Source organism: Pongo abelii, chromosome 7, assembly GCF_028885655.2.
Source record: "Pongo abelii isolate AG06213 chromosome 7, NHGRI_mPonAbe1-v2.0_pri, whole genome shotgun sequence".
Taxonomy (NCBI): Eukaryota; Metazoa; Chordata; class Mammalia; order Primates; family Hominidae; genus Pongo; species Pongo abelii.
Genome location: NC_071992.2, coordinates 30826894 through 30850730, shown reverse-complemented (window position 1 = coordinate 30850730; position 23837 = coordinate 30826894). Strand labels below are relative to the sequence as shown.

Below are 23837 nucleotides of genomic sequence, written 5' to 3'. Positions count from 1 at the left end.
GAGGCGGGTGGATTGTCTGAGGTCAAGAGTTCCAGAACAGCCTGACCAATATGGTAAAAGCCCATCTCTACTAAAAATACAAAAATTAGCCAGGCATGGTGGTGTGTGCCTGTAGTCCCAGCTACTCAGGAGGCTGAGGCAGGAGAATTGCTTGAACGTAGGAGGCAGACAGAGGTAGTGAGTCAAGATTGCGCCACTGCACTCCAGCCTGGGTGACAGAGTGACACTCTGTCTCAAAAACAAAAAAAAACAAAAAAAAATAGAATGCATCAACTGTGATATCTACACATTCTGCTATAGACTACTATACTAAATAGAAAAAGATAAACTACCGCTATATGAAACCACATGGATAAACATCACAAAAATAATGTTAACTGAAAAACCTATAACACAGACACACATACACAAAAGCCATACATAACTATATATGATTCATTTTATATAAAGTTATAAAACAGACACGACTAATCTATAGGGATGGAAATCAGAATAGTAGTTACCCATGTAGGAGGGAGAAGGTTTCTGCCTGGGAGTTAGAATGAGGAAGGTTTATGTGGTGACCAGCATTGCTCTTTATCTCGATCTGGAGGGTGGTTATATGGGTGTCCTAACTTGACTTTTAAGTGTCCATTAAGCTGGACAGTTTTCTGTGTATATATTTAAATTTTAAAAAGTCTCCCCAAAAATGTTCTTAAAATTCTATGTAGTTTCAAAAAAATGAAGTAAATGGATATGTATCAATATGGAAAGATGCTCATGAAATAAATGAAAAGATATATTTTTATGAATATACAATGTTACATATTCTAAATTCTGTCTGTATAGTAACAAAAGCTAATATATAACTAAAGATACACAATATGAATTTAAAGTGGCAGATTCTTCCTACATTTCTATCTCTATATTGTTTTCTTAATCTTCCTATAAATATGCATTAATTATTTTTGGCTTTTCACCCTAAATACTACATAGAGAGCTTTATCGGTTATTTTACAAGCAAATAGTTGCAAAGAATTTCTGTCTTCCCCCTCCAATTCTACTCTCTGAAGTAAGCAAGGTTAGCTATTTACATGTGTTGTTCCACAATTTTCTCTATGCGTAATTATTACTTTAATAAAACAAAGGAAGAAGATGGTATTATAGAATATTCTCCGGTCCTGTCTTTTGTGTGAGGAAGAAATAAACAAGAATTTCTTCCCTCTAAATTTAATCTCAGTATTCATATAATAAACGTAGAAAATAAGTAAAGCAGGTAATTTTTCCAAAAGAGGCACTGTAAAAAAAAATAAAAGCATAAAAGGACACATTTTACAGTGATTTTTCTAAGCAGCCTGTTAACAGATGGGTAAGGCTCCTTGAACTCATGCTTCGAGCTGCTTTGGTCCTTCAGCTGAACACGGTCTCATAAGCCCTGGCAGCCTCTCGATACTATCAGCTTTGATACTTTTTCTCAGGAGAAAATTTCCCTGACTTTCCCCCTACTTCCCACTGCAGAAGAAAATGTCATTGCCCACAAGTTTTAGTTCCTCAAAACCTCATCTTGTCTACCCCTGACAGGGCAGAGGAAAAGAAAAAATTTACATATAACCTTCACACACTGAGAGACTAAAACTAACCCCTGATTAATTTACTTCCAATAAGAATGTTATCACATGGTATTCAAAGGAAGAAAAAGCCTTTCCAGCCTCATTCACATTATTTTCTGAGCAGCTGCATCAGGCTTCCTGTTCCTCAAACACCACGTTCCCTTCCACTAGAGGGCTCTCCACCATAATCCTTTCTTGTCAGAATCTCCAATACCACAAATTTATGTTTAATTTTCCTTCCACTTCCTGAGGAGTGAAACTACTGACCACTCCCATCATCTTCCTCCTTGGAACGCTGGATACAATTCCAACACCACATCTTTTCAGTCAACTTCAGGGCTGCTTTGCTAGCTTCTTACATGTTAGTAACCCTCAGGATTCCTTTGGTCATCTCAATTACCAACAACATTGATTTAAAATGTCATCTAAATGCCAATGACCGCCAGGGTACCAGACCATTCTTTCAAACCATCTGCTAGATAGCGTCCATGAGATTTCCCCACAGGTCCTCAACACAGTCAACTTAATTCACTATCATCCTTAAATCTGTTCTTCTTCCGGTGTTCTCCATCTCAATTTTACTGTTCACTCTACTTTCCCCCCACACTCTTACATATTTACTAAATACAATCACTTTCTCTTCCTAAAATTATTTTCATGTTCTTTCCAATCCTCATTCCAGAAGTTTGGAATCTCAGTCTCTTTTGCCTGGACAATTGCAGTAACTACAAGAAAAAGAACAAACCATTTAAGATCCACAAAGTATAAAATTCTCATAAGCTCCTTTTTAATTAGAAGATCATTTCACAATTGAAAAAATGAAATTTCCTTCTTCAAGCAATCTTCTACTTCAGAACTGCTATCATCTCTATAATTCGCCTTCCACAGTGCAAGCAGAGTTATGTTTAAATTTAAGTTAAAGCACATGTATGTATTGTCTACAAAAAATCAAATAATTCATAAATGCACACAGAAAAAATAAAAGCCCTTCCTCCATTCCCACCCCATATTTCCTATCCTAAAGCTATCCTTATTTGTTGTGAATCCATCCACACTTTCTCCACGCATTTAATACAGAAAAATATGCATGCATATATATATACACACAACCAGTTGTTTTGAAAACATACACTTGGAGTTATTCTACATATAATAAGTAACTTACTTTTCTCTAATATCTTAAAATGTTCTCATATAGTACATTATAAATCTTCATTCTAGTGGTTACAAGGTATTCTATACCATAATTTATTAAAACACGAACCTATTACTCGATACTGCAGTTGTTGTTAATGTTTCACTATTATAAGTTATGATGCAATGACACGCTATGTATATCCTTCTGCAGACAAATAAATATTTCCCTAGGGCTGACTCACAGGAATGAAATTTTTGATTCATAGTTTGTGAAGAGCATTTATGTTTGTGACAAATGTCACCTAACTGTCCCCTAAAGAAGAATGTACTCTCACTCCTCTCCTTAGATAAAAAATGAAAAAAAAAGACAAGACTGTACTCAATTTTATACTCTAACCATAGTATAAGCATGTTTCCCTACATTCTCACCATTACTGAATATTACAAAACTGTTTCGAAAGTCTGACTTTCTTTTTGTAAGCATAATACATGTCCATTATTTTAAAACTCCTAAGCAATTCAGATGAAAGGGGAAAAATTAAGAGAAAAGCAAATTTTAAAAACCACACACCCAAATTCTCACCCCTTAGAAATAAATACACTAATTCCAAGATCACTCCAAGCATATATAGACATAGGACAGGTAGAAGTAATAACTGAAATGAAACCACACTACAGACAGAATTTTGAAATATATTTAAAAAGTAGTTTTATTTTAACACAGGATTTTTTTTAAACTGGAGTGAAAACAAAAGATCTAAAGTTTTGTAAATGTTTCCATAAGAGAAATGAGGTTCCCGAAAGAGTCCACTAAAACAAGGTAAAAGCATTATACAAAAACAGTGTATCATTGGGATGCATTTTTTTTTAACATATGGGCAATATTTAATGGTTTCAAGCTAAAAAAGCTAAGGAAATTAGCAGACTGTGGTAGCTAACCTCCAAAGGGACCTCCAACCTCCAAATAATCCTTCTGGTCTTACTACCTTTGTGTAATCCCCTCCAACACTGCATCAGGGTTGCTCTGTGCAACCAACAAATGTGGCACAAATGATGGTCTGTGACTTTTGAAGCTAGGTCATAAAAGACATTACACCTTCTGCCTTTGTCTCCTTCTCTCTTTCCCTCTCTCCCTCTCTCCCACTGCCCCACCCACAGATACCTGGTTGTGGGAGAAGCTAGCCATGTTATGAAAACACTCAAGCAGCCCTATGGAGAGATCCATGTTACAGAGAACTGAGACATTCTGCTAACAGCCAATGCAAGTGAGTCATCTTGGAAGAGGGTCTTTTAATCTCATTTAAGCCTCCAGATGACTGCAACCTCATGAGACCCCCTGAACCAAAACAACCTATCTAAGCTGCTCCTGAATTCCTGGCCAATACAAATTGAGTGACATAATAAAGACTTATGTTACAAGATGCTAAGTTCTTAATGTTGCAACAGACAACTAAGACACATCCTTACACTCTAGTTCCCCCATCTCCATATTCCAGCCTTTGCACCCAACTCCTCATATTTAGAACATATTTTTAGACAGTCAGCATTTACATTCTGTTCTGAATTCGTAGTTGCCACAGCTGTACACTCACGGTTATAGATTTAAAGATTTAAGATTTACCACAGAGTTTCTTAGTTTTTCCATTCCTAAACTCTTTTTGTTTTTAATTGAGTTATATTTTATAAACAGTAAAATTTTAAGTATACAGTTCAATGAGTTTTGATAAATATACAGACGCATGTGATAAATGTACATGATGCATGCTCAAATCAATTTACAGATTATTTCTATGCCCCTTGAAAAGTCCCTCTTGTTCACTTTCCAGTCAATACCTAAATGCCTTGTTTTGTTTTGTTTTGTTTTGTTTGAGACGGAATCTCACTCTATTACCCAGGCTGGAGTGCCGCGGCATGATCTCGGCTCACTGCAACCTCTGCCTCCCAGGTACAAGTAATTCTCCTGCCTCAGTCTCCTGAGTAGCTGGGATTACAGGTGTCCACCACCATGCCTGGCTAATTTTTGTATTTTTAGTAGAGACAGGGTTTTGCCACATTGGCCAGGCTGATCTTGAACTCCTGACCTTAGGTGAGCCACCTGCCTTGGCCTCCCAAAGTACCTGGATTACAGGAGTGGGCCACTGTGTGTGGCCGAAATGCCTTATTTTTAAATATAACTTTGGGTATAGATTTCTTCACAGAGTAGTTTTTAACAGCACAGGCTAATTGGTGCTGTATTTTCCAACCCTTGTATGTTTGTATGTTTGTCTCCATTTTCATACTTTGAGGACAATTCTAGAGGGAAAATTTTGGGGGCCAGCTTTCCTTCAAAATCTCTTGAATTGGAGTGACATCAGTGAGAATAGTGAAGTAAAAACCTCTGAAAAGCTACTCCTCCATAAAAGCAACAACAGCAAAATCTGCTGTTCCATAAAAGCACTGTCAACAATTGTCAGAACTAACTTCTTCAGAACTTTAGAAATTACCAAAGGCTTCCAACAATCCAAAGAGCATTTATTTTAAAAAAATGCTGAATTTTGGTAAGAATAGCATGTGACATTTTAACTTGGCCTCCTCCCATGCCTGTCATACTATCATTATAGCAGACTTAAAAACCAACATTACTGCAATCACAGTGAAAACCAGGTGTGGCCTAGTAGCCACTGGAGGGGAAAGGACAGGTTTGGAGTTCCTCAAAACACCCTTCTAAGAGAACTGTCATTATTTGACCTGTCTGGCAATTACCTGGAAATCTTTATTTGCAAGGCTTGCTTTATTTGACCTGACTCAAGATCTCACTCAGTGTGAATAGCTTCTCTCTGAGGAGGAAAGACAGATGTGAGGTAATTTGTCGAAAACAATCAGTGGCAATAAGTTAACACTGCAGCTGCCTGAGGCAATGACAACAACTGATGTGAACAAGAAGCTGACCAAAATATTTCAACAGAGAAGTGGAGGTATGAGATGTCCATGAGAGTCTTCAAAAAGAAAGCTATGACATATTCCTAGGAATCTAGAAGGTCATGAACTTGTATAGGGCTGTGCACATGTATAGGGCTACAAAGATGTATAGGAAAAACCCGTGAAGGCTTGAAGCTCTCACCTCTGGCTGACCTTGAGACCTAATACAAAGAGAAAGTGAAGGGTTAGGCAGAATTATAAGCTTCCTGTCTGAGCATTAAAGGTATGCCCAATACACAGAGAGAGCCCCTTGACAAAAGCTGGGAGACTTATTGTTTCTAGAGATTTGAGGAAATCTTTACCTAATAATTAGCTGACCACTAAGCTGACAAGGAAGAGAGTTCAGCAGCTACATACCACAAAGAATAATAACTTTATAATGTTAAATCAGGAAATTCATTAAACAAACATCACCAACAACAGCAATAATAAATTCAAGGGAGGAAGGAATCTGATTTCCAGAGTTTCCACATTACTTAGAATTTCCAGGTTTTAAAACAAAACTTATGAGACATGCAAAGAAACAAGAAAGTATGGCTCATACACAGTATAAGCAGTCAATAAGATGTGTCCTAGAAGAAATCCAGACATTGAACTTAGTAGACAAAGATTTAAATTAACCATTTTAAAGACTAAAAGAACTAAAAGAAACATGTCTCAGGAACTAAGGAAAGTATGAGAAAAATGCCTTACCAAACACAGAATATCAATAAACAGACAAAAATTATAAGAACCAAATAGAAATCTTAGAATTGAAAAGTATAAAAAATAAAATGAAAAATTATCTAAAAGGACTCAACGGTAGATATGAACTGGAAGAAGAAATAATCAGCAAACTTGAAGACAGGTCAATGGATATGATCTATTATAAGGAACAAAAAGAAAAAAAGAATGAAGAAAATGGAACAAAGACTCAAAAACCCGTGGGATACCATTAGGCTTACCAACATACACATAATGGGAATCCCAGAAGAAACAGAGAGATAAAAGTGAAGAATATTTTGAAAAAATAGTGACCAAAACTTCCCAAATTTGATGAAAAACATTAATGCACACATCTAAAAAGCTCAATGATCTTCAAGTAGGGTTAACTCAAAGAAATCCATACCTAGACACATCATAAATTGTTGAAAACCAAAGATCAAGAGAAAAATCTTGAAGTGTCAAAAGAGAGAAGTGACCCATTACATACAAGCAATGCTCAATATGATAAACAGCTAATTTCTCATCAGAAACCATGGGAAGGAGACATTAAGACATTTTCAGATGAGTAAAATTACAGAAAATATGCTCTCAGCAGATATGCCCTGTAAGAAATACTAAAGGGAGGTCTTCAGGCTGAAAGCAAAGGACATTAAGCAGTAACTCAAATACACCTGAAGAAATAAGAGTGACAGTAAAGGTAACTATGTAGGTAAATATAAACAAGAGTATAATTAAATATTTTGTGTCTATAACTCCTTTTCCTATTTTATTTATAAAAGAAAACTATATAATGCAATAATTATTATCTAAGTTGATGGGCACACAATATATAAATGTGATTTATAAGACAAAAATTAACCTATTATAGGAGAAATGTTTTTCTATACTATTAAAATTAAGTTGGTATTAATTAAGTTGTCATAAATTAAGATGTTAATGGTAATCTCCAGGGCAATGACTGAGAAAATAACTCAAAAAATATAGCAAAAGAAATGACAAGGGATTTAAAATTGTACATGAGAAAACAATCTATTTAACACAAAAGAGAAAGTAATCAAACAGAGGAACAAAACGATGAAACACATATAGAAAACAAATGGCAAAATGGCAGATATAAATCCTTCCTTATCATAATTAAATTAAATTTAAATAGATTAAAAACTCCAATAAGAAGACAGAGATTGGCAGAAACACAATCCAACTTTATGCTGTCTATAAGAGATACATTTCAGATTCAAAGACATAATTAGGTTGAAAGTAAAAGAATGGAAAAAGATATATCATATAAAAATAACCAAATGAGAACTTGAGTGACAGTTAAATATCAATTTAAGACAAAATAGACCTTAAGATAAAACTTGCTACTAGAAAAAATAAGACATAATAAAAGGCTCAATTAACGAGGAAGATATAATTATAAATGTACATATACCAAACAACAGAGCCCTAAAATGCATAAAGCAAAAACTGACAGAACTGAAAACAGAAAGAGATAATTCAACAATAATAGTTGGAGATATCAATATACCACTTTCAGTAATAGGCAGAACAAATACATAGATCAACAACGATTATATGAACAACTATATGCCAACAAATTACATAATCTAGATGAAACGAACATAATTGTAGGAAAAAACTACTGAACCTGACTCAAGGCCCAGAAAATCTGAATAGAGTTATATAGCAAGTAAAGATATTGAATTCATAGTCAAACATCTTCCCACAAAGAAAAGCCAGAATGCTTTACTGGTAAATTCTACCACGCATATTAAAAATAATTAAAGCACATACACCCATTAACAACTCTTCACAAACTCTTCTATAAAAATAAAAAAGGAAAAAACACTTCTGACTCAATTCCATGAAGCAGTATTATCCTAATACCAAAATCAGACAAAGACACCACAGGAAAACTACAGACAGGCTGGGCCTGGTGGCTGACACCTGTAATCCCAACACTTTAGGAGGCCAAAGAGGGAGGATTACTTGAGGCCAGGAGTTCAAGACCAGCCTGGACAACATAGGAAGACACCATCTCTGCAAAATAAAATTTTAAAGCTAGCAAGGCATGATGGCACACATCTTTAGTCCCCAGCTACTTATGAGGCTGAGGTGGAAGGATCACTTGAGCCCAGGAGGTCAAGGCTGTAGTGAGCCCTGATGGTGCCACTGCATTGTAGCTTGGGCGACAGAGTGAGGCCAGTCTCAAAAAAAACTACAGATTAACGTCCCTTACATATGCAGATGTAAAAATCCTCAACAAAATGCTAGCAAACTGAATCCAACAACATATATAAATATAAAGGATTATAAACCATGACCAGGTGGGATTTATCTCAGGATAGCACGGTTTACTCAACACACGAAAATCAATGTAATATAGTCACATCAATAAATGACAAAATCCACATAACTATTTTAATAGACACAGAAAAAGCATGACAAAATCCAACAGCCTTTCATGTTATAAAATATTCAAAAAACTAAGAATAGAAGCAAACTTCCTTACCCTGATATAGAGTATCTATCAACAAACAACAGCTGACATCATACGTAACAGGGAAAGACTGAACACTTTCCCTAAGATCAGGAACAAGACAAGGATGTTTGCTCTTGCCACTTCTGTTAAACATTGTATTAGAGTTTCTAGCTAGAAGGCAAGATAAAGAAGAAAAGGCATCCAGATTGGAAAAGAAAAAGTAGAACTACCTCTATTTGCAGATACATGATTTTGTATATAAAAAACCCAAAGAACCCAAAGGAATACACAAACAAACACACACACACCCCATTAGAACTAACAAATAAGTTCAGCATGGTTGTAGAATATGAGATCAATATACAAAATAAACCTTATTTCTATCCATTAACAATAAACAATCCAAAAATAAAATTCAGAAAACAATTCTACTTACAATAGCATCAAAAAGAATAAAATACATGGGACAAGTGGATAGCCACATTAATATAATGTTCACATCCCTTCCTCACATCATATATAAAAAGTAACAGTGGATCAAAGATGCAAATGTAAGAGCTAAAAGTATAAAACTCTCAGAAGAAAAACACAAATGTAAATCTGCATGATTTGGGAATAGGCAATGTTTTCTTAGCTATGATACTAAAAGCAAAAACAAAACAACAAAACAATATATACTTCATCAAAACTAAAAACTTGTGTGCTTCAAAGAACACTATCAACAATGTGAAAAGACAACCCAGCCTCCACCTGCTGGGTTCAAATGATTCTCCTTCCTCAGCCTCCCGAATAGCTGGGATTACAGACATGCACCACCACACCCAGCTAATTTTTGTATTTTAGTAGAGACGGGTTTCATCATGTTGGCCAAGAATGTGAAAAGACAACCCAAAAACATGGGAGAAAATATTTGCAAACACTCCATCTGCTAAGGGACATATCTGATAAGCAATCTATCAGATATAAGTTCACGTATACACAGTGCATTACTCACATGTGTGTACGTGAACTTATATAAAGAATTCAACTTATACATAAACTTATATATGAACTTAAATAACTCAACTTATATATGAACTTATATAAAGAACTCAACACTTCAATATATTATATAAACCTATATAAAGAACTCTTAACACTTCAATATAGAAAGTATAAGAAGATGAATAACCCTTTTTTTTTTTTTTTTTTTTTTTGAGATGGAGTCTCGCTCTGTCACCCAGGCTGGAGTGCAGTGGCGCGATCTCGGCTCACTGCAAGCTCTGCCTCCCGGGTTCACAACATTCTCCTGCCTCAGCCTTTCGAGTAGCTGGGACTACAGACACCTGCCACCACGCCCGGCTAATGTTTTGTATTTTTTTTTAGTAGAGACAGGGTTTCACCACGTTAGCCAGGATGGTCTCAATCTCCTGACCTTGTGATCCACCCGCCTCGGCCTCCCAAAGTGCTGGGATTACAGGCGTGAGCCACCGTGCCCAGCCAAATAACCCAATTTTTAAAATGGACAAAGGATTTGGCTAGACACTTTTCCAAAAAACATACATAAATGACCAAGATGCACGGGAAAAGTGCGTTACTCACTAAATCAAAACTACAGCAAATCAAAACTACAATGAGACACATACCACTTCGCATCCACTAAGATAGCTATCATAAAGTGTTGGTGAGTATGTGAAGAAATTGGAAATGTCATACATTGGTGGTGGTTTTATAAAATGGAAAACAGTTTTGGCAGTTCCTCAAAACATTAGAATTACCATGTGACCCAGCAGTTCTATTTCTAGGCACATTTCCCAGAGAATCTGTCCACTCGAAAACTTATCTACAAATGTTCATAGCAGCATTATTATTGACAATAGCCAATGAAACAATCCACATGTCCACCAACTGATGAATAAATAAAATATAGTATATACATATAATGATGTATTATTCAGTTACAGAAAGGAATGAAGTACTGATGCATGCTATAACATGGGTGAATCTTAAAAACATTATGCTAAGTAAAAGGAAGCCCGACACAAAAGTTTATACAGTGTATGATTCTATCTTATGAAACGTCTGGAAGTTTGTCTGTAGGTATATCTACAGAGACAGAAAGTAAATTAGTGCATACCAGGGCTTGGAGGACTGGGGGACTGGAAATTACTGCTGATGGGCATGGGTTTCTATGTTAGACTGTATCTATAATACAAGAATTCCCACCATTTTCCTCTGTTTTGATCCAGAATTCTTATTTGACTTAGTGTGTGTTTTAAGGTTCTAGCTACTGCTTCACTAGTTTTTCTTATATTTTTGTTTATTTTTATTGTCTTTGCTGGGTTTTGATGGACAGAAGTGGACCAGTAGTATCCCTCAATCTTCTAAAGTTTGCTGATTTAATGGGCAAAAATCCCCCCTGATCTCTTGCAATTAAATTGTTCTTATTTAATATTCTAAGATGCTTTCATCTTTTCATATTTATTGACCATTTATATTTTGTCTTGCATAAGTTACACACTGCTATCCTTTACAAATTTTTTATTAGGTTATTTGTCATTTTTCATAATAACCTGTAAGAGCTCATTTGAGATACCATCATAGATACCAATCTTTTGCTCTATAATGCTATAAATACCTGTCAATGTGAATCTTGTTTACAGTATCTTTTACTGGATATATGCTTAAAATTTTTATGCAGTTGGACTCATACAATTTTATTTTTGGGGTCTTATGTATTGCTTAGGAAAGCCTTTCCTATCCCAATATAATAAAAACATTCATTATTTTCTTTTAACAGTAGTGTAGAATCTTTTCTCCAGCTTTAAAAAGTATATTCATCTAGTTCTTTATTCCATATGAAAACTGGTTTTTGATTCCCGTATAATGTTGGTATCTATATTTATTTTTTCATTTTCAAACAATCAATGGAAAAACATTATTTCCTTACAGATTTGAAGAGCTTCCTTCATTTAAGCTAAATTTGCTCATCTCCAAGGATCTATTAATGAACTCTATCCTGTACAACTGATACATTCATCTGACAATAAAATGACCCTGTTTTACTTACTCTAACCTTATGTAGTGTATTTTAATATCTGGTAGGGCAAATTTGGCCAACTCTTTCCTCCCCGCTCCCCCCCCACCCTTTTTTTTTTTTTTGTGACAGAGTCCGGCTCTGTCGCCCAGGCTGGATTGCAGTAGCGCAATCTTGGCTCACTGCAGCCTCCACCTCCTGAGTTCAAATGATTCTCTTTCCTCAGTCTCCCGAATAACTGGGATTATAGGCATGCACCACCACACTCGGCTAACTTTGTATTTTTAGTAGAGACAGGTTTCATCATGTTGGCCAGGCTAGTCCTGAACTCCTGACCTCAAGTAATCCGCCCACCTCAGTCTCCCAAAGTGCTGGGATTTCAGGTATGAGCCACTATGCCTGGCCTTCCCCTGTTCTTTTTAAACAATCTCTTAGTTATTCTTATGTATTTTTTTCTTGCAGATAAACTTTAGACTCATGTTGACAAAAACAACAAAATCCTGTTGTGATTCTGATTGGTATCAGAGAGCACAATGAACAAACTGGTAACCCCTGAATTGAATCTGGCCGGTAGAGATTATTGTTGAGTCTGTGACGTAATATTTGTTTTTAAAATTGGTGCTGGAATTTTTTTTTAATACAGAACTTATACATGGAGTATAAAATCCAAAAGGCACAAAAGTCATCTTCCATCCATACCTTACAACCTATCCCCTTCTTCATTCCACTGGAGACATACAGAGCTGCTTTATTCTTTTATGGACAAATAGTACTCCATAGTATAGATATACTATAATTTACCTAGCTAGCCTTTACTGGTGGACATGTAGGTTATTTACAGCATTTTGTTATCATACAATATGCTGCAATAAATATTCTTGTACTGTCATCATTCTAGACATAAGCAAATATTTCTATAGGATAAATTCCTAGATAAATTACACAGTCAAAACTTTAAAAAATCCTACTCATATAGGCGTATGTATATCTTAAAGAATATTTATCATCAAATTGAAATCTAAATCTTTATCAAAATATATCTTATTTAATTTGTTACATAAGTAGTGTCTAGTTTGTGTGGAATAAAGGCAAAAAATAGTTTAAAATAGTTACTTAACTGCTAACTATTAATAGTTGAAATTTATGTATCTAGAAGATGGTATACTATGTTCCTTCTGAAAATAGTGATAATACTCTTATATAGCAATATGGAATAATTTCCAAGTTAAAAAAAAAAACTAGGTGTTGATTTGGCATAAAAGGACAATGGACATACTTATTTGCTAATAAATGCATAAAATTTCTGAAGAAACTGTTAACATTAGTCTCATGTGGGAAGGGGATATGGCTGAGGAACACAGAAAGGAGATTTAGCATTGTATATTCTTCTTTTTTTTTTTTTTTTTTTTTTGAGACAAAGAGTCTCGCACTGTCGCCCGGGCTGGAGTGCAATGGCAGGATCTCAGCTCGCTGCAACCTCCACCTCCCAGGTTCACACGATTCTCCTGCCTCAGCCTCCTGAGTAGCTGGGATTACAGGCACATACCACTACACCCGGCTAATTTTTTGTATTTTTAGTAGAGATGGGGTTTCACTATGTTGACCAGACTCGTCTTGAACTCCTGACCTCGTGATCCACTCCCCTCGGATTCCCAGAGTGCTGGGATTACAGGCATGAGCCACCGCGCCCAGCCAGCATTGTATACTCTTCCAAAGGTACTTCTGAAGTTTGAACCACATGAATATATTGTCTAATATAAAAAGTAAATTTATTGTTCAAAAGTTCATTATCAAGTGGCCCAAAGCTATAAAAATTATGGTTAACATATTTAGCCTCAGGAAACTTAGCTTTAGGAAAGTCAATCTGGAGAGACATGAATGAAAAATGATTGCCTACTGAAAATTAAGCAATTATAATGGTTAATGATAATAATAGAAAAACCTCTATGGCATTTACTATATGCCATTTGAAACTTTACCAAAACTAACTCATTTAATCCACTCAAGAACGCGTTTAGGTAGGTACTGTTGTTATTCTTTCCACTTTCCAGAAGAAGAGAAACTGAGGCTTAAGACATTCAATAATTTGGCCAAAGTTACATAATAAATAAGGGATGGAAATCAGATTTTTGAAGCCAGGCAGTCCATCCTCAAAGTCATGCTCTTGACCATGGCACTATATTTTCTCTATATACCAAATTGCTATGTGAAGAACAGTGGCTGTGTGGCAAAACAAACGCAATTAACTGCATGACTATTGGCAAATGAGTCAATCCCCTTAAGCCTGGGTTTTCTCATTTGTAACTGAGGAAGTTAACACCTGCTTCTCAAGTACATAAAACAATTAGCATGGCATCTAACACCTGATAGTGTTAAATAAGTTATAGCTAAAAATATAAACCCTAAAAAAAGAGGGTTAGTTAAGAGGGTGCAGGCTAGTGAAAAGCAGAGCCACTGGCCATCTATAACTCACTTGGACAGCTAGATGTTGATAGGGATTCAGCTTAATGATAAAGCTGAAGACTGTCCTACAAAAACTGTTCAGCAACGGAAGGGCTTGGAAGCAAAAGACAATATGTTTAAAACTGTCAAGAGAGAAAAAAACACTTTTAAGAAAATAGCATATTCTAGTTCTTAAAATGACACAGAACATTAAATGAAAGATCACATTAAAAAAGTTTCTAAGAATCCTGGACTACATTTCTCATCAAGAACAATGATGAGCTTGGGGCAATATTATATTGGCCTCGTACTTTAAAATCGACATGTTCAAAAGCAAGATGGTGTTCATTAATCTGTTTGGGAGATCTAGAGATAGGCCACTCAATATTTTAAAAACTACTACAGGCAGCAAAATCTCATAGCTTAGCAAGTAAAAACTATGTTCTTTACTCAGGCATCACAAGGACATAAGGAAAGGGCCACTGCTGTATATAAAGCTAATTTAATTTGGTTTGCGGTTAGTAAATCTGTTATTTTAGGCAACTGGCAAGAGAAAAATATTCCTGCCGTGAGTAAAATCATGTAGAAAAGTGCTGGCAATCTTTAAAGTATTAACGACCTAATAATCTCTACTGTTCTATATTCTATTCTGCTAATTTCAGTACAGGGCACAAGCCCTAAGATCCAGGTAGTAAATTATGAGCAGTGTAAGATATTCACTATAATAATAAAAAAAGGCACATTTGCAAAGACATTTAAGAAAGAAATAATACCAATTCTACACAAATGCTTCCGGAAAATACAAGAGAAAGGACCACTTCCCAACTTATCTCATGAGGCCAACATTATTATGATAACAAAACTACGTAAGGACATTGTAAGACTAGAAAGAGCCGGGTGCAGCGGCTCACCCCTGTAATCCCAGCACTTTGGGAGGCCGAGGTGGGCAGATCACTTGAGGTCAGGAGCTCGAGACCAGCCTGGCCAACATGTTGAATCCCTGCCTCTACTAAAAATACAAAAATTAGCCAGGTGTTGTGGCAGACACCTGTAATCCCAGCTACTCCGGAGGCTGAGACAGAAGAATCGCTTGAACCTGGGGCAGAAGTTGCAGTGAGCCGAGACTGCGCCACTCCACTCCAGCCTGGGAGACAGAGCAAGACACCATCTCAAACAAACAAACAAACAAACAAACAAGAAAAAAACAAAAAAAGAATAGAAAGAACACAGGAAGTAAAACATAAACCCAGAATAATGTCCCTCACGAACACAGATGTGACAATTCTTAATATCACCAAATTAAATGAAATAATATAAAATGGATAATATATCACAACTGAGTGGGACTTTTCCCAGAATATAAGTCAATGTGATTTACCATATTAACAAGACTAAGCAAGAAAAACCACGTGGTCATCTCAACAGATGCAGAAAAAGCATTTGATAAAATACAACATCCATCATGATAAAAACTATTAAAAATTATAAATAGAAGCTTTCGTTGAAAGGAATCCTGGTAAAGGGGAACTATGAAAAACTTACAGCTAAGATCATACTTAATGATGAAAGACTGAATGTTTCCTCCCTAAGACTGGGAACAAGGTAAGGATGTCTGCTTTTGTCACTCTATTCAAGATTGAACTGTTAGTGCTAGTTCAATTAAGGGGAAAAAGAAGAAAGAAAGAAGACATATTGAAAAGGAAGAAGTAAAATTATCTCTATTCACAGATAACGTGATTGTATAGAAAATCCTAAACAAAAAAAATTTTTTAAAGCTACTAGAACAAATAGATGAGTTAAGCAAGTTCACAGGTCAATATAATAAAACCAACTGACCTATGATACAAGAAACAAGGAAGCGGGCACCGAAATTAAAAACAATACCAATATAATAGCAACAAAAATATAAAATATTTAGAGAGGAATTTTATGTGTACAAGACGTGTACACCGAAAACCACTAAAATGGTTAAGAGAAAATAAAAAAGACCTAAATAAGTGGAGAGATATCAAACTATGTTCATAGACTAAGACTTGATATGATTAAGATGTAAATTCCTAATGTCAGATTGAGCTATATATTCAACACAATCCCAATCTCACTACAGATGTGCTTTTTATAGAAACTGCAAAGCTAGTTTTAAAATGTATATAAAAATACAAAAGACCTATAAAGTCAATACTGATCTGGAAAAGGAAAAACAACATTGGGAGGAATTATACTTTCTGATTTCAAGACTTATAATAATCTACAGTTTGTACTGGTATAAGGATAGACATAAAGACTGACAGAACAGAATACAAAGCCCAGAAACAGACCTTGCATGCATGTCCAACTGAGTTTCCACAAAGATAACAAAGTAATCAAATGGGGAAAGACTAGACTTTTCAACAAATGGTGTTCCAACAACTTGATCTCCACAAGAAAAAAAAATGCCTCAACCCTTATCTCAATACAAAAATTAACTTTAAATGGTCCATAGACCTAATGTAAGAGCTAACACTATAAAACTTACAGAGGAAAACATGAGAAAATCTTTGAGACTTTGTTTAAGCAAACTTTCTTTCTTTTTTTTTTTTTTTCTGAGACAGAGTTTCACTCCTGTTGCCCAGGCTGGAGTGCAACGGCGCGATCTCGGCTCACCCCAACCTCTGCCTCCCAGGTTCAAGCAATTCTCCTGCCTCAGCCTCCTGAGCAGCTGGGATTACAGGCAAGCACCACCACGCCCGGCTAATTTTGTATTTTTAGTAGAGATGGAGTTTCACCATGTTGGTCAGGCTGGTCCCAAACTCCTGACCTCCTGTGATTCACCCGCCTCGGCCTCCCAAAGCGCTGGGATTACAGGCGTGAGCCACCGCACCCGGTCCTGTTTAAGCAAATTTTCTTAGAACACAAAAAGCAAGAACCACAAAAGAAAAAAAATGATAAATATAACTTCATAAAAATTTAAAACATTTGCTCTTTGAAAGATATTAAGAAAATGAAAATGCAAGCCTCAGACTAGGAAATATGTATATCTTATATTTAAGGACTTGTACCCAGAATATACAAAGAGCTCTTATAATAAATAAGGCAAACAACCTGATTAAAAAACAATAGACAAAAGATTTGACAGACATGTCACCCAAGAAGATACATGAATAACAAATGATCATATAAAAAGATACTCAACATAATCAGTCATTAGAAAAATGCAAAATAAAACTAGAGTGAGATATCATTATAACTGCACTAGAATGACTAAACTCACAGAGAAGCACAAACACCAAGTACCAAAGAGAATGCAGAGCAGTAAGACCTCATTCTTTGCTGGTGGGAAGATAAAATGGTGGAGCCACACTGGAAAACAGTTTGGCAGTTTCTTAAAAAGTTAAACGTGTATTTACCAACAACCCCACAATCCCACTCCTGGGTATTTACCCAAAGGAAATGAAAACATATTCCCACACAAAAACTTGTACATAAGATGTTCACAGCAGCTTAGTTCAAAATAGTCAGGCCCTGGAAACAATCCAAATGTCCATCTACTGATTAATGGGTAAACTAATTTTGTTATATCCATTCAATGGATTAGTATTTAGCATTCAAAAGTCATAAATAACTGAAACATGTAACAACATTCACGAATCTTAAAAGCATCATGCTAAATGAAAGAAGTTGGAGATGTAAAAGGTATGTTTTGTATGATTCCATTGACATGATATTCTAGAAAAGGCAAATCAATAGTGAAGGAATGCAGATGAATGGTTGCCAGGGACTGGGGGTGGGAGAACAGTATTTGACTGCACAGATGCATGAGACAACTTAGAATACTGAAATATTCCTATCTTGAATTTGGTAATGATTATACCACTGTATAAGTTTGGTACAACTCAGAAACCTATACTCTTATGTAAATTTTATCTTAATAAAGGTGATAAAAACAAAGGAAAAAACAAATTTCCCCTGTACATCTCCAAGTTTGTAAGAATCAAATGATATAGTCAAATTTAGCTGAAGTTGACACAGTCTGATATTGAAAGTTTTCTTCTAAGCCAAAAGAATTTGAAACATTGCTTTAAAGTTTTATAGGCCTCTCAGGTATCAAGGCCCTCAGCTGTAGTTTGGTTAGTGCAAGCGTCAGTTCCTTACTTAAGTAGATTTAGTAACACTAAATATAGTGTTACATCTTCCTGACAAAACTATTTGCAGCACTTTGATTTCAGGTCTCACTTTGAGTAAAACTTTTAAGAGTTAATAGGATAATTCTTTACTGCATAAAGGACCATATCTAGAATTTACAAGAAATGGCATTTATTTTCTCTTCAGAGCCTCTCTTCTGCAGGAAGTTATTTATGATATTTATGATATTGCTTTAAGATTGACAGACTACAGCTGAATCTCAGGTTTTGCTATTTTATCACACACAGATACCTTCTGACTTTCTTACTGGGGTATCACTTCCTCTTTTTGTCATTTATTCCTGTATATTTAACAATTAACATATTTAATATAACAATTTTTAAATTACATTAGGCAAGAAATATTTCACACAAGAATCAAAGAAACATTGTATCTAAGTACAGGCTTTTCCCCGTAATCTTAGGAAACAAGAACTGGAGAGAAACAAAAATGATAATTACTGAATGAGGGAAAAACCACATCTGTGCCTAACCTTTACAAGTCATTGTCAGGGCTTGCTGTAGGATAGCATTTTTTAAAATACAGTTTCTACTTTATATATAGGTGAAAGAGAGATGCCATTTTATACCTGACAATGAGTCTTCCTAGTATTTACACCAAAAATGTATACTCCTATGCACTGCATTTGAGATGATTGAAGCCCTGGCAGGACAAGGAATTTCAATAACTGTAGAGAACTGATTTTCAAACAACAAAAAATATCCTCTGAAATTATTTTCACTCCAATTCCTCACTTAGCTGTCAACAAAGTAAGAAAATACGGGCATTTAGATGTGGAGAAGGCTGTTTTTTTTCCTATGAGGGGAAAAAAAAGTAACTTCATGTATTGTTTAAAAGAAAATAGTTTTCCAAAAAATTAAAGAAGATAGAAGGAAATGAGACTAAAAAGTAAGAATTTTTTGAACTATGGAATAACATCTGTTCCTATTCCCCCGAGGCTGCAAAACAAAAGAAAATCCCAAAATGCACTCTGCGAAAACAATTATAACGTGAGTGAATGAAGTACATTCAAAGAAGATTTGAAAAGGTTTCTCCTAACAAAAAGAAAAACTCTAAACTTCTTCCATTTGGAGAGAAAATTACATCTTTCATGTAGAAGCCCACCCATTCTGTAGATAGGTGATAGCCTTCAAATTGGAGATCCACATAAAACTGGTAAAATCCATTCGGTAGGAATTCATAAAATCTTGTTAAATGAGCAAGATAATTATTTCTGGTTGTATTATAATAGGACAATTCCATGGTCTGTGACTTATATTCTACCAGCATTGCTTTACTAATATAGATAGAAATTCCACTTGTTTATAGGAGCTTTATTCATAATTGCCAAAACTTGGAAGCAACCAAGATGCCATCCAATAGGTGAATAGAGAAACTGTGGTACATCCAGACAATGGAATATAATTCAGTGCTAAAAGGAAATGAGCTATCAAACCATGAAGAGACAGGGAGGAACATGAATTGTATATTACTATGTGAAAGAAGCCAATCTGAAGCTCCACACTGTATGACTCCATCTATTGACATTCTGGAAAGGCAAAACTAGGGAAACCATAAAAAGGTTGCCAGGAGTTGAGGGGAGGAGGGGATGAACACGCAAAGCACAGAGAAGTTTTTGGGCAGTGCAACAACTCTGTGTGATACTACAATGGTGGATACATGTCATTAAACATTTGTCCAAAAACCAAAGAATGTGCAAAACCAGTATAAACTATGAACTTTGGGTGACAATGACATGTCAATATAGGTTCATTGACAGTAACAAAGGTACCACTCTGGGGTTGGATGGTGATAGTGGGAGAGGGGGGTATATGGAAGGCAGTTGTGAACCTAAAACTATTCTAGAAAATGAAGTGGTTGTTGCTTATTTTTTCTTAATATATTGAAACTTTAGTTGATTTTTAATGTCTGATCTTAAGTTCTCTGATTAGGGAACTTAATTCTTTACCTTTGTAAAGAAATCGCTATAATTAAATAGAATATGCAGTGGTTTTATCCTACATTTTAAAGATAAGTTAAAAAGGCAGTGATCTGAGTATAGCTGGAACACTTCTAAAACCAGTTCAGAACTTGTCTTTACACAAATTCTTATGTTTTGGGAATGAGAATCACTAGGTACAGGTAAGATGCACATCTGATAAAATGCATTTACAACTTAAAAACAGAATAGAATTTGACAGCTAGAAAAGATACATAGAAGCTGCTATGGTTGAATGTTTATGTCCCTCTAAAATTCCTATGTTGAAATTGTTACTTCAAGGTGATGGTTTTAGGATCTTTGGGAGGTGATTAGGTCATGTGAGTTGAATCCTTATTAACCAGAATTAGTGCCCCAATAAAAGAGGCCCAAGAGAGACCCGTTCCCCCTGCCACTATGTGAGAACACAATCAAATGGCATGGTCTTTAAGTCAGAAAGCAGGCTCTCACCAGACACTGAATCTGGCTTGATCCTGGACTTCCCAGTCTCCAGAACTGTGAGAAATAAATTTCAGTTGTTTATAAGCCACCCAGTTCATGGTATTTTGTTAGAGCAGCCAGCTCAAATGGAACTAAGAAAGAACCTATTTAGTCAAAGCCCTTTATCTTATAAATAAGGAAAATGAGACTCTGGGTCACAAGGCTATTTTATGGCAGAAAGACCAGAACATTGAGATTCTGTTACTTCTTCATTATACTACTACATTTTAAGAAAACAAAATTATGGTAAATTTCTGAAAATTCAGAGGCGCTGTTTTTTTCTTCTTCCGTGTATTTATTTCTTCAGAGGACATGCATCCAATTAGTATATTTCTTTGGCTGATAAGTGCTCATCAAGCTCTGCCCATTTACTCATTTATTCTGCATGCTTGATTTTTTTCCCAAAGGTCATTAAAAAAAATTATGTTTTAAGCATTCTTAAACAGCCTAAGAAAACATTTTACCCTGAAAGTGAATACAGAATACATGTGCTTATTACTAAAGCAAAGACTATGCTTACCAACCCACCATTGTTAGTGAGAATTTAGAATCTTGGCTGACCTCTTACAGAGGTAAAAATCCACCCTTGGTGGGAACAGCTGCGACTGTGAAAGAAGCTACAAATAACATGCTGGGAATTCAGCAGGCACTGTTATTATATCCTGTTTATACTGTCATTTTTCCTATCAGTAGGATATTATTTATACAGACCCCACCCATGAACTTCTTGTTTATCTTATTATAGAAATCCTCTGAATCTATAAAAAGAAACTTCTGTATTTGTTTCTGGAACAAGCACATGTGTTATAATTTTGCACCTCATTACACTTTTTATTTAGCATTTTCTTTTGTTATGCACCACTCGTTCTCATTTTTATCTCAAGGTTGACTTATTTCACATATTGGAGTTGAACTTAAATCTTTTTAAGAGAAGTTGTTGTAAGATTCAGGAGAACCACATCCTAAACCTTAAGGTAGATTTCATCAGGTACATATTCTTTGAAGATACACTTGACTAATTTGTTTAAAGACAGAAAAATGCGTATATACACTGATAAGGTACTGCAGGGAGTGAGCTCTAGGTGACCAGAAGGCTTCCATACTCAGACTCACTCTAACCTAAGTGGACCAATTACGAGGACAAGGCTTTATTCAGTTCTACTACCTCACTATTCTCTAGCTGGATCTCTTCTCTGCAAAGAGAAGCCTTGCCCCTGAGTTTAGCTTGATGGCTGGGCAGTCTGGGTAAAAAATGTAACACAATAATACACAAAAAACATAGGAGTTCAGTAAGTTGACCAACAGGACAATGAACCAATATGGTTATCAATCATCCTCATTCCCCAGGCCTGATATAAACAACTGAAGTAGATAAAGGAAAAATGCAAGTTCCTTAAGGGCAAAAATTCACACAGCATTTGTTGAGCAAATGAATTATTATTTTTGGAGCGGGCACACCACTGAAGAAAGTCACACTGGACAAATTTTCACATGTATAGCTTGTATCAGCATCACCTGTTCTCCTCTTACACAACAAGGCAGCTAGGTAAACATGGAATGTTCAGAGTACCTGCACAATGCTAGACTCTCTGTGTAAGGAAAGGTCACTCCTGAAGAACATTGCTCTAAAATGCATAACTAAAATGAGTACTACACCTCAGGGTGATGAACTAAGTGTAATTAATTTCAGAAAAAAAGAGAGGTCTGCAAGGACTAAATCGGTCAAGAAGTTAAAATGAGGGTAACAACTGAGATAATCTTGATAAACAGAAATTCATAAGGCTGAGATGAGGAGGTGAAAGGTATCTTTGGCACAACCAAAACTCTGGAAGCATCCAACTGGGCAGAATTCTGGGAATGGCAAATAGTGAAATTCAGCTGGGGGCATACTGAATAGAGGATGGCAACAAACGAGAAGGCTGGAGTCAGATTACAAGAAATTTCATTTTTTAGACAATGGAGAATCATCAAAAGATATCTGATCAAAGGAAGATGAACATAAGCTTTTGGAGTAGAAATGAAGAGAAGGAAGAACAAGTTAGGGTAAGGCTGAAAATGGGGAAAGAAGTTTATAACACTACCAAATCCCATAGATATGGCAGCAAAAGAAAGGTCCACGTGGTACAATAGATAATAAATGTGTAAATGTATTTTCAGTTCTTGCTTGCAAAAACAGGAGATGATAGCCGGGTGCGGTGGATCACACCTGTAATCCCAGGAGATCAAGACCAACCTGAGCAACATGGTGAAACTTCATCTCTACACAAAGTAAAAAATTGGCTGGGCACAGTGGCTCATGCCTGTAATCGCAGCACTTTGGGAGGCCGAAGCGGGTGGATCACCTGAGCTCACGAGTTTGAGACCAGCCTGGCCAATATGGTGAAACCCCGCCTACCAAAAACACAAAAATTAGCTGGGCGTGATGGCAGGTGCCTGTAATCCCAGGTACTTGGGAGGCTGAAGCAGGAGAATCGCTTGAACCCAGGAGGCGGAGGTTGCAGTGAGCTGAGATGGCACCATTGCACTCTAGCTTGGGCGATAGAGCAAGATTCCATCTCAAAAATAAAAAAAAAAGTAAAAAATAAAAATTAGCCGGGTGTGGTGGTGCACAACTGTAGTCCCAGCTACTCAGGAGGCTGATATGGGAAGATCACTTGAGCCTAGGAGGTGGATGCTGCAATGAGCCATGATCACCGGCCACTGCACTCCAGCCTCGGGAACAGAGCAAGACCCTGTCTCAAACAAAACCAAAAAAAAAAAGTAAAAACACAACAAAAATAAAAACAGGGGATGGCATCATGATGACCATTACTGAGTGAGGTAATGCCAATCCACTGAAGTTAAAGTCAGTAAAGTTTACCAGTCTGC

The 23837-nt window shown here is 36.0% G+C and overlaps 1 protein-coding gene and 1 long non-coding RNA gene across 19 annotated transcripts in view; one reads left to right on the top strand and one right to left on the bottom strand.

The window, feature by feature from the left end:
• Positions 1 to 23837, bottom strand: part of HMBOX1 (homeobox containing 1) — a 162803-nt gene that overhangs the window by 46581 nt on the left and 92385 nt on the right. The gene's annotated exons all lie outside the window — the stretch shown is intronic.
• Positions 22498 to 23837, top strand: part of LOC129060934 (uncharacterized) — an 87922-nt gene continuing 86582 nt past the window's right edge. For 6 of the 7 annotated variants that reach the window (XR_008527840.1, XR_008527839.1, XR_008527837.2 and 3 more), the window contains exon 1: positions 22548 to 23012. This is a non-coding gene — a long non-coding RNA (uncharacterized LOC129060934). Of the gene's footprint in view, positions 23013 to 23837 lie in introns of all 7 variants that reach the window. The other variant, XR_008527841.1, reaches the window with a different exon arrangement.